The sequence below is a fragment of the Panthera tigris genome, chromosome B1 (assembly GCF_018350195.1).
Source record: "Panthera tigris isolate Pti1 chromosome B1, P.tigris_Pti1_mat1.1, whole genome shotgun sequence".
In the NCBI taxonomy this organism is placed as follows: domain Eukaryota; kingdom Metazoa; phylum Chordata; class Mammalia; order Carnivora; family Felidae; genus Panthera; species Panthera tigris.
In genome coordinates, this window is record NC_056663.1 from 156,616,286 (window position 1) to 156,633,255 (window position 16,970).

The window sequence follows — 16,970 nt, forward strand, 5'->3', positions numbered from 1 at the left end:
CTCACTGGTCTTTTAAGCATCTCAAAAGCAAATGATATGGTATCATATGATTTCACTCATATGTGGAATCTAATAAACAAAATAAATGAATAAGCAAACAAAAAGCAGAATCAGACTGATAAACACAGAGAACAAACTGATGGTTGCCAGAGGTAAGGGGAAGGTGAAGGGATGGGCAAAATGAGTGAAGGGGAGTGGACATACAGGTTTCTAGTTATGGGATGCATAAATCATGGGAATAAAATGGACAGCACAGGGAATATAGTCAATGATATTATAAACGTATGGTGACACATAGTACCTATACTGGTGGTGAGCATAGCATAGCATATAGAGAATTTGAATCACTGGGGTGTACACCTGAAATTAATCTAACATTGTGTGTCAACTATGCTCAATTAAAAAAAAAAAAAGCAAATAAAGTCAGGTCAGATCCTAGGAACTTATCATAACTGAATGAAGTTGTAACTCATAACTAAGTAGAAGTCAATGAGGAAGAGGTAGGTTTATGGAATACTATGGAATCTGCTCCTAATCATTTCAAATTTAGGATTTTTTTGTCTGTTTTTAAGTTTATAATGCTCATCTGATAAGACAATATATATTTTCTGGTAAAATGTTGCTGATATGGTGACATTTTTCTTTTCTAATGTTTTTTGTAGGGATGTAATTTAGAGAAAAACAAATGGCAACAATCTAGATGGCAAAAAGAGTGAAAATGTAAGTATATTTAGATTCACTTATAAAAGGAGATATGCTACTAAAATATTTATTAAAAATTGAAATAAAAAGGGGGCGCTTGGGTGGCTCAGTCAGCTAAGAATCCAACTTCGGCTTAGGTCATGATCTCGCCATTTGCAAGTTCAAGCCCCACATCAGGCTCTGTGCTGACAGCTCAGAGGAGCCTGGAACCTTCTTCAAAGTCTGTGTCTCACCCTCTCTCTGTTCCTCTCCCACTCATTCTCTCTCTCTCTCTCTCTCAAAAATAAATAAAGATTTAAAAAAATGAAATAAAAAATAATTAAAAACTAAATGTAAAGCAATATGCAGCGACTCATAAATGCCATGATTTTAAAATGTAAACAGGGAGTGACAACAACAAAATGGCAAAATTAGAGTTTTTCACCAATTTCCGCCCCACACCACCCCCCCCCCCGCCAAAATAACAAATTTTGATAACCATCTATGGATGAGAATCCCTTTGCAGAAGAGTGGAAGTCCAGTACAGAAGTTCCAACACACCCCTGGAGCAAAGAAAAGTCTGGGACAGACATGCTAGGTAAAATAATGATTTTATTTTACCCATGTCACCTTTCCACCAAGGCAGCAAAGCTCAGTGCCAAGAGAGACCTGTGTGGCTGGCAATTTCTCCCACAGTGGAGAATAAGAGCATGCAGTTGAACACGTGGTTTCTCTGGCTGTGCATACAGGATGCTGCCAAAGAGGCCCAATTCTTTGTCATCCTGTCCAGAGCACTAAAGTGTGCTGCATTACTGCTGCGGGGAGGGAGAGCTGGGGACACTGGCTCCTGAAGGCATTGAATGGACTCATATCCTACAAATTGTGTGATGGATTCTGTCAGAAGCTATACCAGGAAGCACTGGTATGCCTTGCCCGTGGATTCCCACAGCTATAGTATGGGCACCTCCAATGCTGTGTGAATCTTACCCGCTTCCATAACACAGCTGTCTCCCTGTGCATGTTCCTCAGGACAGCGAGTGTGAGCTTCTGCAATTGGCTAATGAGTGTACATGGAAAACTGACCCCACTCTGGGAGAAAGCCTGCAAGTTTCAGCATGCAGCAATGCCCTATGGAAACTAAAGAGGAGGCTGTCAGGTACTGGCCTGGCTTTGTAGGACTGAGAGGATATCCACCCACCCCAACCTTGCCAAACAATAAAAATACTTTATCAGGCAAAACTGTCTCTCAGAAATGAAAGGGAAAGAAGAATTAATACCAATCCTTCTCAAACTCTACCAAAGAATAGACAAGGAAGGAATATTTTCGAATTTATTTTACAAGGCCAGCATTATCTTGATACCAAAACCAAATAAGAATGCCACAAGAAAAGAAAATTACAAGCTGATATTCTTGATGAACATAGATTAAAAATCCTCAAAAATATTAGCAAACCAAATTCAACAATACATTAGAAAGATCATACACTATGATCAAAGGGGATTTATTCAGGAATGCAAGAATGATTCAACATTCATAAATCAATCAATGTGATATACCCATTAACAAAATGAAGGAGAAAAATCACACGATCATCTCAATGGATGCACAAAAAGCATTTGACAAAATTCAACATTTATTTATGATAAAACTCAATAATGTGGGTTTTGAATGAACTTATCTCAATATAATATAGGTCATATATGACAAGCCTACAGCTAACATCATACTTAAAGGTGAAAAGTCGAAAGCTCTATCTCTAAAATCAAGAGCAAAGCAAGGTTGCCTAAAAAGCAAACAAATAGATAAGCAAACAAACAAGATTGCCTACTTTTATCATTTCTCTCAACATACTACTGGAAGTCCAGAAGAAGAATAGGCAAGAAAAAGAAAGAAAATGTATTCAAATCAGAAAAGGAAAAGCAAAATTGTCTCTGCTGTTGACATGATTTTATATATAGAAAACCTTAAATACTCCATGTGTTAGAACCAATAAATGAATTCAGTAAAATCTCAGGATACAAAATCAATATGCAAAAAATCAAGTGCATTTCTATATACTAACAATGAAGTATCAGACAGAAAGAAGAAACACAATTCCACTTTCAAGGGCATCAGCAACAATAAAATATTTTAGAATACATGTAATCAAGAAGGCGAGTCGCTTTACAGTGAAAACTATAAGACATTAATGAAAGAAATTGAGGCAGACACAAATAAATGAAAAGAGATCCTGTGTTCATGAATTGGAAGAAATAATATTGTGTGTGTGTGTATATATATATATATATATATATATCCTAAAGCAATCTGCAAATTCAGCGCAATGTGTTGCCTAATGTAACCTACAGATTCAATGCAATCCATATCACAATACTATGGCATTTTTCAAAGGAATATAAAATATGATGCTAAAAGTCATATGATCCCAAAAGAGACCTCAAATAGACAAAGCAATCTTGAGAAAAAAGAAAAACCGGGAGGCATTACACTTCCTGATTTCAAACTATATTTCAAAGCTATAATGATCACCACAGTACAGAACTGGCATAAAAACAGACACAGAAAGCAATGGAACAAACTGAGAGCCTACATATAAGTTCATGCATATATTGTCAACTAATATTTGACAAGGGAGCAAAGAACACACAATAGGGGAAAGAGAGTCTCTTCAATAAACAAAACTGGTAAAATCGAATATTCATATACAAAAGAATGAAAGTGGACCCCTAATGTACATCATTCACAAATTTTAATTCAAAATGGACTAAAGACTTACATTTGAGACCTTAAACCATAAAACTCCTAGGAGAAAACATAGGGATAAAACTTCTTGACATTGATCTTGGCAATGATTTTTTAGGATATGACACCCAAAGCAAACCTAAGAAAAGCAAAAATAAACAAATGGAACTACATCAAACTAAAAAGCTTCTGCACAGCAAAGGAAGCAAGCAGGAAAATGAAAAGGCAGCCTATGGAATAGGAGAAAATAGTCACAAGCCATATATCAGAGAAGGTGTTAATATCCAAAAGATTTTAAAAAGTCACACAACTCAACATCAAAAAAAAAAAAAAAAGAAAGAAATAACCCAATTAAAAGTGGGCAGAGAACCTGAATAGACATTTTTCCAAAGAAGATATTTGAATGGTCAACAGGTACATGAAAATGTGCTCAACATCACTAAGGAACAGAGAAATGCAAATAAAAATCAAGATAAAGTATCACCTCACACTTGTTAGTATAGGTTTTACCAAAAATACAACTGATAACAAGCAGCACGGAGGATGTGGAGAAAAGAGAACTTTTGTTCAAAATTGGTGGGAATGTAACTTGGTACAATCATTATTAAGAGAGCATGAAGTTTCCTCAAGCAATGAAAAATAAAGCTACCATATGATTAAACAATCCCACTTCTGACTGTATATCTGAAGGAAAGGAAAGCAGGATAGATAGGAGATATTTGTACTCCCATGTTCATTGCAGCATTTTCACAATAGCCAAGATGTGGAAACAACCTAAGTGTTTGTTAGTGGATGAACAGATTAAGATGTGGTATTTATATTCAATAGAATTTTATTAAGTCATAAGGAAGAAGGAAATCCTGCCAATTGTAACAATATGGATGAATCTAGAGGGCATTATGCTAAATTAAATTAGCCAGATAGAGAAAGACAGGTACTGTATGATCTCACTTATATGTGGACTCTAAAAAAATGTTGATCTCATAGAAACAAGAGTAGTAAAGTGGTTACCAGGGGCTGTGGGGGATGGAGAGATGCTAGTCAGAGGGTATAAGCCTTCAGTTATCAGATGAATACGTTCTAGGGATGATGACTATAGTTAATAGCATAGTTGATGACAATAGTTAATAGCATGATGACTATAGTTAATATTATTTTTGTGTATTTTAAGTTTGTTAAGAGAGAAAACCTTAAGCATTTTCAGGACACACACACACAATCTCAAGTGATAGATGTATAAATTAACCTGATTGTGCTAATCATTTCACAAAATATACATATATCAGATCATCATCATGTTGCACACTTAAATATATGCACAATTTTATTTGTTAATTATACCTCAATAAAGCTGAAAAATAAGAATAACAATGTAAGCAGATCAAAATATGCATGAATAAAAGGCTAGAAGAAACATAGAAATATTGACTTCTATTGGGATTATTTTCTCTCTTTGTTCTACTTTTTAATTCCCCAACTTTAGGGCAGCCCATGTGGGAGAACTGCTGCAGAAACCCTTTGGATTTTGAAGAAAAGCCCTTACATCTTGCAGATAACTTGTCTCCTTTTGAAAAACAGCTTTTGGCCTACAACTAGACGTTAGTAGAGAGTGAATACTTAACCATGGATCACCAAGTTATCAAGCAACCTGATCTATCCATCATGAACTGGGTGTTGCCTGACTCATCAATCCAAAAAGTTGGGCACACATAGCAGTATTCCCTCATCAAATGAAGTGGTAAATTTGTGATTGGACTTGAACAAGACCTGAAGGCACAAGTGAGTTACATGAAGAAGTAGCCCAAATGCCCAAGGTCTCCACTTTTGGTACATTAGCTTCTCTCTCCAAACCTGCACCTACAGTCTCATGGGGAGTCTCCTCTGATAATTTGACAGAGGAAGTTTGGTTTGCAGATGGTTCTACAGACTATGCAGGCATTAACCAAAAGTGGATAGTTACAACACCATAGCCCCTTCTCAGGGATATTCTTCAAGGACTGGGGTGAAGGGAAATATTCCTGGTGGGAAGAACTTCAAGCAGTTCACTTAGTAGTGCACTTTTCTTGAAAAAGACATGGCCAGGTGTGCAATTACATACTAATTCAAGGGCTGTGACCAATGGTTTGCCTGGATGGTCAGGTATATGGATGGCAATATAATAAAATATTGGGAGACAAGAAAACTTGGGGAAGAAGTACATGGATAGTCTTCTCAAAAACATGAAGATATTTGTGTCCATGTGACTGCTAACCAAAAGAACTCAGCAGAGGAGGATTTTAATAATCAAAGGGATAGGATGATCTGTTCTGTGGATACCAGTCAACCTCCTTCCCTTCTGTCATTGTCCAATAGGCTCACAAACAAAGTGGCCATAGTGGCAGGAATTGAGGTTATGCATGGGGTCAGCAATATGGACCTCTGCTCACCAAGCCTGACTTGGCTATAGTCATGAACAAATGTCCAATCTGTTAACAGCAGAGACCAACCCCGAGCCTCCAATGTGGTCCTATTGTCTGGAGTGAGCAGCCAGTAACCTTGTGGCAGGTTGATTATATTAGACTGATTCTACCATGAAAGGGTCAGCATTTTGTCCTGACTGCAGTAGAGACTCTGGATAAGAGTTTGCTTGTCCTGAATGCAATGCTTCTGCAAAATTATTAACTGTGGACTTAAAGAATACCTTATTCCCTGTCATGATATTGCATATAGCATTGTGTGGACTCAAGTAACTCTCTCTTGACAGCAAATGGATCTTTTAAAATCTATTGCCATTTTTAGTGGGTTGTTTTGTTTTCTTCTTAAGTTTATATAGTTATTTAAATTTCTGAATATAAGTGTTTTATCATATTGTTAGTTTACAAATACTTCCTCCCAGTCTATGACTTGTGTTTTCATGCTCTTATCAGGGTCTTTGGAATGGCAGAAAATTTTAATTTTGATAAAGTTCAATTTATCAACGTGTTCTTTTATGGAGTGTACTTCTAGTGCTCTATCTTAGATATTTGCCTACACCATGGAAAAAAAAAGGTTTTTTTCCAATATTTTCTTCTAGAAATTTTATAGTATAGCTCTTACATTTAGTTAAAAACCATTTTAGCTAATGTCAGCATATATTGTGAGAGGCTTGCAGTTTATTTTTGGCATATGGATATGCAATTGTTTCAGCATTATTTGTTGAAATTGCCTTTATACTTTGGTCAAAAATCAGCTATTCATATCTGTGTGGGTGTATTTTGGCTTGCTATTCTATTTCATTGATTTATTTGACTATTTTTATATCACTACCACATTGTCTTGATTAGAATAGGTTTATAATAAGTCTGGAAGTCAGAGAGTATAAACATTCTAAATTTATTCTTATTTTTCAAAGTTGTTTTGGGTATTCTAACACCTTTGAATAGCTGTATGAATTTTAGAATCAGTTTGCTACTTTTTACAAAATAGCTTAAGAATAATTTGTCTGTATAAACGTCTTTTATATATTTTATCAAATGTATTCTTAAGTCCTTCATATTTCTTAATAACATTGTAAAGGGTATTTTTAAAATTTCATATTCTGATTGTTTATTGCTAGCATATAGAAATCAATTTTTTAAATATTGGTATTCCATCCTGGAAGCTTTACTAAATTTCTTTGTTAAATTTATTAATTCTAGGAGCTTTTTGTAGATACCATTGGATATTATATATAGGTGACCATGTGGTTGGCAAATAATAATAGTTTCACTTCTTCCTTTCTAATAATCTGAATGGGTTTTCCTTCTTTTTTTCTTACTTACTGAATAGAACCTCTAGTGGAATGTTGAGTAGAACCGGTGAGTACTGATACGCTTGTATTATTCATGATCTTGGTGGAGATGGGAGTATACTTCAGAATTCCATGATTAAGTGTGCTATAAGCTGTAGATTTTTCCTAAATACACTTACCAGGCTGAGGAATTTCCCCTCTATTTCTAGTTGGCTGGAAATGTTTACAGAAAATGATGTTGTATTTAGTGAACTGATTTTGCATTTCCAGAGATATTCATATGAATTTCTTTTTTTTTTTCTTTTTTAAGAGTCTTCCTGGTTCCACCTCGGTTCCTCTTCTCCTGAATTGCAGCCTGGACACGCCTTCAAAGCAGTAAATTGAAGCAATGGTAAGGCTACCTTTGTTTCTTATCTTTCAGGAACCATTTGTCTTTCAATGTCTGAAGTCTGATGTCTTGAAAACCACTGATTCTTAATTTTCTCTGTTTTTCCCCTTTGTTTTGTGTTTTTTTCATTGGAAAAGTAAGTCCAAATCTTGTTACTCCCTTTTGGTTGTGTGCAAAAGCTTTCATTGCCTAGATATGATGATCACTATAAAGTGATACCAAATCTGGCATTGGGAAGCTGATTCTGCAAAAACTCTATATCTTGAAAAGATAAACTGTTGCCACATATGAGGTAGTTTAAAATAATACAATTTAGGGTTTAAGACAACCTTAAAATTAAAATGGATAGCCCAATCATTTATTTAAAAACATATTTAAAAACACTGAAAGAACTTCTGTGTGGCTGTAGAGACTCAATTATTTCAGATTAAGAAAAATACATCCGACTGTTATACATCTGGGTTCTCCAACAAGCTGACACTGAAACACAGTTCAACATATAAGATGTTTGCTAAAAGTGCCTTGGAACCGATACCAGTGTGTTTTGCAATGTTGGGGGAGTGAGATTGAGCAGAAGGAGAAGCTGAGCTGCAAAAAAAAGCTCTGCTAAATCTTTGGCTAGCCCGACTGGGAACTCAAAAACTAAGGTGTTGTTTTGCTTTATGGTGGAAGGACAGTGGATGCAATCCCTGCATGAGAAGTAGCTGAAGGAAATCTGCAGATGGCTCTCCAAAATGAGGATCTCCATACTCATGCTTTAACACACACACACACCATATTCACCACTTCAGTTGGCAATAACTGCCTTATTTTCCCATGTCAGTGCACCTTCAATCATGCATTGAAATATTATTCAGCAAATTTCTTGAATGTGAAAAAATGACACAGTCAAGCAACATAAATAACCATTCTCTAACTGTTCACTGCATAAGTAGCTTCGTGTCCAATAGAGGAGACAACAGCTATAAACATCTAGGGAGTGAATAACACTGATCTATATATCAGGGTTTCTCAGGAGCCATTTATTTTTCTACTTTGGGAAATGAGCCTTATTAGTAATTTTCTGGATTCTAAAATATTTTAGATGAGTAAGTCTAACATATTATTGGCAAAACCAAAAGGAGGTGAACATTTATTGATTAATTCTATATCTTGTGCATGATTGTCTGTGAATACCTAAACCTTAATATTTTGCACTTAAAATTCTGTTATTTGCTTAGATATGTAAATCTTCCCACATAATTCATCAGTCACCATCAAAATACTATATGCTTAATAAAAATGTATCTCACATAATTTTAAACAGTATATATTTCACAGAGTAAAAGTGTCAGCTTTTACAGGTAGACTGTTAACTACATAAGTTTTATAGGAGGAAGAAGTATTTGCCTCTAAATCTTGAGTAACAGTTCTCTTCCCTAAGATAAAAAACAGGTAGAAAATCACCAATGTATTATTGTTTTGTTTTGTTAATGCTTCATTTAAAAATAATTTTAACCTACAAAAATTGAAAGAGGAATAAAATAAAAGTGATTATATTCTTTAATTGGATTTACCAAATTGTTAACATTTTGCTGTATTCTCTCATTATTCTCTCTCTCATTACTTAACACCTTTGTTTTATATACACACACCCCTCCATAATAATTATTTGCTATTTGAAAGTAAGTTGCAATCATTTCAAATTAAAATATATTCACATGTAACCACTAAGAACCAATGCATTCATCCGTATAATGAATATATCATTATCATATCCAACAAATATAATATTAGAAAAATAAATGATATTTAATAGGTACAGTCCATATAAAATGTTTCCAACTGTTTGTCACTTTAAGTGACACTTTAATGTCACTTTAACTTTTCTCCTCCATAATCCAACCAAGTGTCACTCAGGGCATTTAATTGCCATGTCTCCTAAGTATGTAATGTCTTTAGTTCCCCCCTATAATAGGACAAGTGGTGGTTCCAAAAAGATATGTTATGTCCCAGAACCTATGAATATGCCCTTATTTGGGGAAAAGAAGGGTATTTTCAAATGTAATTAAATTAAGGATTTAGAGGAGAGATAATCTTGAATTATCCAGGTGGGCCCTAAAACCTAAATCCTTATCAGAGATGAAGAGACACGAGGTAGAAGGCTATGTGAAGACAGGCAGAGCCTGGAGTGATTCCAACACAACAAATGGATACCTGGAACCAACAGATGTTGTAGGTGGTGAGGAAAGATTCTCCCCTATAGCCTACACAGGAAGCAGGGCTCTGATGACACCTTGATTTTGGACTTCTGGCCTACATAACTGTGAAAGGACAAACTGCATTGTTTCAAACCACTTATGGTAATTTGTTAGAGCATCCCTAGGAAACTAATTACCCCCCACCTTCTTTAAATTCAATAGCATCATTCATGGTATTGGATTTTATTTGTTTTCAAACCCATAACTGTTGTCTAGTAGAATGTGCCAAGTGTACCTTTACTTTATTATAGAGGTAATTGTTATTATTCTCCTATGTGTGAGATAAGACTTTTTGGTAAGAATATTGTATAGGTGGTGATGTGTTACTGCATACATTGTAAGCTCACTGTCCTATTTATGTGCCAAGGTTTTTTTCTAACACACTTTTATTTTGGAATAATTTAGATTCATAGAAAAGTTTCAAAGACAGGTCAGAGTTTTCATATAATCTTCAACTTGATTGTACTGTTATTATCTTATATAATCATAGTATATTTATCAAAAGTATAAATTGATACTAGTTTAATCCTATTAACTAAACTACAAATTTATTCTGATTTTACCACTTTTTCTATTAAGGTTGTTTTTTTCTTTTTTTCTGTTCAAAGATACAATCCAGGATACAACATTGAATTTAGTCATTATGTCTCCTTAGTCTACTCCTTTCTGTGACAATTTTTTAGTATTTTATTGTTTTTCATGTCCTTGATACTTCTGAAGAGATTTGGTCAGAAATTTTTTTAAAAGTCATTCAATTCACATTTGTTTGATGCTTTCTCATGATTATACTGGGGTTAAGTTTTGGGATACCATACAGATAAAGAATATATGGGAAGTGAATATTATATGACAAAAACATCGGTGATATTAATATTGATTGAAAATCTGACAATTTTCTCCAACTTAAAGTTACCACTTTTGGGGCTTCTGGGTGGCTCAGTTGGTCAAGTGTCCGACTTTGGCTAAGGTCATGATCTCACAGTTTGTGAGTTCCAGCACTGCATTGGGCTCTGTGCTCACAGCTCAGAGCCTGGAGGCTGCTTTGGATTCTGTCTCCTTCTCTCTCTGTCCCTCCCTACTTGTGCTCTGTCTCTCTGTCTCTCAAAAATAAATAAATGTAAAAAGTACATAAGTAAATTAACTAATTAATAATAAATAATAAAATAAATAGGTTACCATTTTTTTTTCCATTTTATATTCTATTCTTTGAAAGAAAATTACTAAGTCTAGTTCATACTCAAGGGGAAGAGAATTAAGCTCTCCCTCCTAGAAGAGGAGCTATCTATCTTTTATTTGAAATTCTTGAGTAGGAATGATTCATCCCTTTTTCCTCCCTTTTAAATTGTGTCAATCATTTGTATCAGTATGGATGCATGGATAGTTATTTAAATACTTAGGTAATAATCCATTACTACTACTACTCTACTACTCCTACTATTTCCTCAGATTATTCCAGATTTAATTATGGGGAATTCTTTCAGGTTGGCTCCTATGTCCCTTTGTCATGTCCCTAGTGTTTTGTTTTTAAGCATCTTCTCAATTGATAGAATAATAAGATGCTCCAGACTGATTTTTTATTTTCTGTGCTAGAGTTCTACAATCAGCCATTTCTCCAAGGAGCCTTGGCTCCTTTTTGGCATATAGAAACCTGATGTGCATATAGACACTTGATGTGCTTTTTGTTATGAAAGATGATATAAATAGATAGATGATAGATATTTTTAGCTTCTATCTGAAAAAAATACACAAACATACACATCAAAATGAGTTTATACTGATACCTACAATTATAATTGCATAGAAGAGTTCATTTTAGCCTACCCATGTTTTTATATGAAAAATTTTAACTAATTTTCAAACTGGTATTCAGAGATTGAATAACTTGACTTTGATATATTTAATTTGTTCAATCCTGTTATACAAGCAAAATGGTTTCATAATTTCTGATATGTATCCCTGTGTGTGTGTTTGGGTAATGGTGGGGTGGGGGAAGTTTACACTTTATATTTCAGTGTTTATGTACATTTTATTTTGTCAATAGCCTTATAGAATCCAGTAGAAACATATAATTTTCCAAATTCATATAAATCAGTGATATTGTATTCGGAGGCAGATAGACACCCTATCCTAGCCACAAATGGTTCCAATGTTGATTGATAACACCTCATATGCACCAAGAGGGTATGAAGAGATTTGTTATTCTCATAATGAGGCTTTCTGGGAAGAATGGGGTTAATATCCAAGTAGGTTCAAAACTGCTGAGAGAAAGGAGGGACAACTGTGTGTCTGTGTGTATGTGTATGTACATATAAGTGGTGGGGCCAGATTGAGAGTTCCCATATGAATATAAGCTGAGGCTTACATGGTTTGAACTTTCCACTGGTGTTAAGAAAGAGAAATTGTGGGCTTAACAAGTTGATGTGGATATAGGACAAGAGGGGAAGACAGAAAGGTAGGGCTTGAAAGTGGTAAGTAGTGTAATGTCAAAAATGAATTCGACCTTACAACCACCTCCTTTTCCTTTATCCCCCATATTGAGATTGTAACATACATTTGTAGTAGAGTTGGATTCTATCCCAGGATCCCCAACATCTTGGTTGACTTTTTACTTTGTTTACATATATTATAGTTCATTCATTACTGGTTTCTCCATTTTACTTTTTATCTATCCACATCATTACATATGAAGTGGGTTTCACGTAGACAGCATAAAATTGGGTCTTGTTTTTTATCCAACTTGAAATTTCTGCCTTCTTATTTAGATAATTTTGTCATAAAAAATATATATGTAAGATAAAATATAGCATTTTACCTATTTTAAGTGTTATTTACTGGTTTCTCCATTTTACTTTTTATCTATCTATATCATTACATATGAAGTGGGTTTCATGTAGACAGCATAACATTAGGTGTTTTTTTAATCCAATTTGAAATTTCTGCCTTCTTATTTAGATAATTTTGTCATAAGAATATATATGTAAGATGAAATATAGCGTTTTATCTATTTTAAGTATATGATTTAGTTGCACTAATCACTGTGATATTGTGATTTATAAGAAATACATATTTAGTCTTTTTCTCCCTTCATGGCACAGAGCTCCTAAAACCCTTGAAATTTTTTAAGCGGTGAGAGAAATAAAGATGTCTTTAATTATGCCAATGAGGTGACTCTTCCTTAGGTAATTTAAGATTAAGACTGGTTGCCAGAGGAGCAAACAATGTGATTATGTGTTAGAACTTCTAGTACCTTGCTTCCCCCCAGCATCCGGAGAAAAGAGAGGGGCTAGAGAGTGAGTTCAATTACCAGTGATCAGTGACGTAATCAGTCATACCTATGCAATGAAGCCTACATGAAAACCCAAAAGGTTAGGGTTCAGAGAGTTTCCCAGTTGGTGAACATGTGGAGATTTGGGCAGAGTGGCATACCTTGAGGGCATGAAATCTTCTCACCCTTTCTCCATATCTTGTTCTATGCTTCTCTTCTATCTCTCTGTTCCTAAGTTAAGTCCTTTCAAAATAAAATAGTAATCTAATAAGTAAAATGTTTCTGTGAGCTGCTGTGGCAAATTAATCAAACCCAAAGAGGTGGGGTCATGGGAACCTCTGTTCTATAATCAGTTGGTTAGAAGCACAAGAAACAAAGTGGACTTTCAATTGGTGTCTGAAGTTGGGCAGGGGTGGGGGAATGTCTAGTAGAACTGAGCCCTTAACTTGTAGGATATGACACTATCTCCAGGTAGATAGTTTCAGAATTGAGTTGAATTGAAAGACACATTTATGGTATCAGAGAATTTCTTGGTGTGGGGAAGAAACTCACACATTGAAATTGGTATCAGAATCATAATTACATTCACAATGTTGTGTAACTATTATCACTATTTACAAAACTTTTTCATCACCCAAACAGGAACTCTGTATCCATTTATTAAGTAATAACTTCCCCTCTCCCCCCAGTCTCTTACAACCTCTACTCTATTTTCTGTCTCCATAAATTTGCCAATTCTAGATATTTCACATAACATATTTCATTTAATCATACAATATTTATCTTCTTGGGCATGGCTTATTTCACTTAGCATATTTTTAAGGTTTATCCATTATAGCATCTATTATAGCTTCTTTCTTTCTATAACTAATATTCCATAGTGTGTGTGTGTATGTGTGTGTGTGTGTACACATATATACACACTGGATTTTATTTATCTATTAATCTGTTGATGGATACTTAGGTTGTTTCCATCTTTTTGTTATTGTGAGTAATGCTGTTATGAACATTGGCATACCAGTATCTGTTTCAATCCCTGTTTTAAATAATTGAGACTATATACCCAGAAGTGGAATTGCTTGGTCATGTAGTGATTTTATGTTTAGCTTTTTGAAGAAGCACCAAACTTTTTGCCAGAGTGTCTGCTTTACTTTTAAAGTATTGTTAACATGAATAGATTTATATCAACCATTTGTTGTTTCTTTTTAAACAGTTTTCTTCCTTCTTTGAATTAATTGAGCACTTTTTTTATTCCATTTTATGTTCTTTTGACTTGCCACTTACGTCAAATTAATTAATTAATTAATTCATTCATTCATTCATAGTTATTCATTCAAAAGCTATTTCCTGAATACTTAATAAGTTCCAGGCACTATCTAAATGCTGGGAACAAAATGTTTAAACAAACATACACACACTTGTTGCCGTCATATTTGCAATCCAATGGAGGAAGTGGATATGAATTAAAGAATCTTATAAATGTATAATATAAATATATAATTTAAAAAGAGATAAGTGCCCTGAAGAAAAGGAAGAAAGTGCTGTGGCAGGATATATTAGAAGAAATGAGTGGTTAATCTTATTAACATTTAAAATTACTTCTATGAGATTTATAATATACCTTTAAAACAGGTTGACTCCATCATTAAGTAATAAACTGCTTCTCAAATAGTGTAAGAAACTTAGAAAAAGTATATTTCTAATTCCCCCTCCATCCCTTGTACCACTATTGTCAAACATTTCGCTTTGATGTACACTAAAAACATACATTTATTTTTTACTTTTATTGCTTTAATCTGTCAGAATTTTTAGAGCAATTAAACACAATAACAAATTCTACTTTATCTTAATTTATTCCACTTTAAACACACTCTTCATTTCTTCTTGTAGACACAAGTTTTGACCCATAGCATAATACCTCTGCCTGGAAAACTTCCAATTTAAGCCATTAAATTTGTATGTAATTTATTATAAAGTAAAGAAAACTGAAACATCTATGGAGATGACTAAATTATTTTTATTTTTCTCTTGTTAATGTGATGTATCTATATGAACATCTCAATAGATGCAGAAAGAGCATGTAACAAAGTACACCATCCATTCATGATAAAAACTCTCAACAAGTAGGTATAAAGGGAACATATCTCAACATAATAAAGGCCATATAAAAAAAAACCCACACTTAACATCACATTTACTGGTGAAAAGCTAAAAGCTTTTTCTCTAAGATCAGGAAAAAGATAAGGATGTCTACTCTCACCACTTCTATTTGATATAGTACTGGAAGCCCTAGCCCAGCAGTAAGATAAGAAAAAAATAAAAAATAAAAGGTGTTACTACAGAAGAAGTAAAACTTTTACTATTTGCAGGTGAAATGATACTATCTGCAGAAAACCCTAAAGACTCTATCAAAAACTATCGGAACTGATTAATGAATTCAGTAAAATTACAGTATGCAAAATTAATACTCAGAAATCTATTGCATTTCTATACACTAATAGTGAAGTAGCAGAAAGGAAATTTAGAAAACAATACCATTTACATTTTTTCCAAAAATAATAAAATACCTAAGAATAGACCTAAGCAAGAAGATGAAAGACCTGTACTCCAAAAACAATAAAACATTGATGGAAGAAACTGAAAAAGACATAAACAACTGGAAAATATTCTAAGCACATAGATTGGTATAACCAATATTGTCAAAATGTTTATACTAGCCAAAGCAACCAACAGTTTTAATGCAATCCCTATCAAAATACCAGCAGTGTTTTTCAAGAACTACAACAAATAACATTAAAATTTGTATGAAACCACAAAAGACCCCAAAAGCCAAGCAATCTTGAGGAAGAAAAACAAAACTGAAAGTATCACAATTCCAGATTTCAAGTTATACTGCAAAGCTATATTATCAAAACAGTATAGCACTGGCATGAAAACAGATACATGGATCAACAGAACATAATAGAGATCCTAGAAATAAACCCACACTTATTTTGACAATTAATCTATGATAAAGAGTTGAGAATATACAATGGGAAAAAGACAGTCTCCTCAGCAAATTGTACTGGGAATCCTGTACAGTTACATGCAAAAGAGTGAAACTGGACCACTTTCTTACACCATATACAAAAATAAACTCAAAATGGGCTAAAGACCTGAATGTGACATCAAACCATAAATAAAACTCCTAGAAGAAAACAAGCAGTAGTTGTTTTTTTTTTTTTCCCATTGTCCACAGAAACATCTTTCTAGATATGTCCTTTCAGGCAAGGAAAACAAAAGCAAAAATAAACTGAGATAAACCAAAATAAAAAGCTTTTGCACAGTGAAGGAAACCACCAACAAAACAAAATGACAATGGGATAAGATATCTGTAGGTAATTGTAAATGATATGTCAAATAACCAAAATATTTAAAGAACTTACACAACTCACCCCCCCAAAAAACAACAACATACACACACACACACACACACACACACACACACACCAAAAAAAAAAACACAAAAGAACCCCCAAAAAACCCAAAAGACTAAATATTCCAATTAAAGACATGAACAGACATTTCTCCAAAGAAGACATACAGATGGCCAACAGACATGAAAATATTGAGGCACCTGGGTGGTTCAGTCAGATGAGTGTCTGACTTTGGCTAAGGTCATTATCTTACAGTGTGAGTTCAAGCCCCACATTGAGCTCTGTACTGATTGCTTGGGATTCTACCTCACTCCCTCTCTCCCTGCCCCTCCCCCATACACTCCCCCCCAAAAATAAATAAGTAAACATAAATAATATGCTTAACACCACCCATCAATAGAAAAAATGCAAATCAAAACCATAATGAGATAACACCACATACCTGTCAGAATGCCTAAAATCAAAAATACAAGAAACAAGTGTTGGCAA